The sequence below is a fragment of the Podarcis pityusensis genome (genome assembly GCF_964106645.2).
Source record: "Podarcis pityusensis genome assembly, chromosome: 2".
NCBI lineage: Eukaryota > Metazoa > Chordata > Lepidosauria > Squamata > Lacertidae > Podarcis > Podarcis pityusensis.
Window position 1 is genome coordinate 20,441,200 of NC_138029.1, and position 1,403 is coordinate 20,442,602.

General features: G+C 48.1%; 1 long non-coding RNA gene across 1 annotated transcript in view; it reads left to right on the forward strand.

Moving 5' to 3' along the window:
- LOC308471151 overlaps nucleotides 1–822 on the forward strand; it is a 52,508-nt gene extending 51,686 nt beyond the window's left edge. Inside the window, exon 2 of the long non-coding RNA XR_013982713.1 lies at nucleotides 1–822. This exon is cut by the window's left edge and continues 267 nt beyond it. This is a non-coding gene — a long non-coding RNA (uncharacterized lncRNA).
- Nucleotides 823–1,403: the final 581 nt, after the last annotated feature.

Genomic DNA, 1,403 nt, shown 5'->3' on the forward strand with positions numbered 1-1,403 from the left:
TGCCAGCTTACAGATCAAAGTAGCTCTATCCCAGAGGCATGACGACAGAACACTTCAGGACAGGTACTTCAGATTAGCCTAGAAAGCACTGCTGTCATTGGCCACCATCACGAACTGATCAGAGAAGCTGCAAGGCTGTTCAGGTTTTTATTTGGGAGAGGGGTATGGGAGGGAGTACCCCACCATCCCTACACAACTGATCTGGGGACGCGGGTGGCGCTGTGGTCTAAACCACTGAGCCTCTTCGGCTTGCCGATCCGAAGGTTGGCAGTTCAAATCCCCGCGACGGAGTGAGTTCCTGTTGCTCTGGTCCGGCTCCTGCCAACCTAGCAGTTTGAAAGCACACCAGTGCAAGTAGATAAATAGGTACCGCTGTGGCGGGAAGGTAAATGGCATTTCCGTGTGTTCTGGCTTCTGTTATGGTGTCCTGTTGCACCAGAAGTGGTTTAGTCATGCTGGCCACATGACCCGGAATGCTGTCTGTGGACAAACGCCAGCTCCCTCGGCCTGAAAGCGAGATGAGCATCACAACCCCATAGTTGCCTTTGACTGGACCTAACCATCCAGGGTTCCTTTACCTTTACTATATCTGATTGTCTGATAGGGCCAGCCCGGGCTGCTGGAAAGGGACTTGAGAACCACTTAGGCAACATGACTCCCTATCGACTCAGGACACATGTGCAGAAACCTACTTCCTTGCATGTCTGACCACTAGCCATAACAGGGAAATAGTGTTGGCAATTGCCATGTGCCAAATGGCTTGAAAGCACAGCTGTCAAAATAACTCTTTACTTTTTATTTAAAATAAATGTTATTTATGTACGCCTTTGTCCTGTGCATTTGTACCCGGATGCTCCTCCAAGAAGGTTGGGATCGCATATTTGGGGTCATTTGGTGTGTTTTTTCCCCCCATCGCAACAACTACCCTGTGAGGTAGATTGGGGTTGTCAAGCTTTTGGGGCCGGTGGAGTTTTGAGAGAGCGCATCTCTTCTAGTTTCTTCTCTCGCTGCCCCTCGGTCACTTTCAAACCCCCCCATCTCACCCTTCTGACACAGAGAGAAATAAGACGCACACAAACACTGGTCCCATTTGCACTATGCATTTAAAGCAGGATCATACCACTTTAAGCAGTCATGGCTTCCCCCAAAGCATTCTGGGAGCTGTAGTTGGTTAAGGGTTAAGGGTGCTAAGAGCTGTTAGGGGACCCCTATTCCCATCACAGTGCTACACTTCCCAGAGTGGTTAATAATAATAATAATAATAATAATAATAATAATTTATTATTTATACCCCGCCCATCTGGCTGGGCTTCCCCAGCCACTCTGGGCGGCTTCCAAAAAGATATTAAAATACTGTAATACATTGAACATTAAAAGCTTCCCTAAACAAGGCTGCCTTCAGG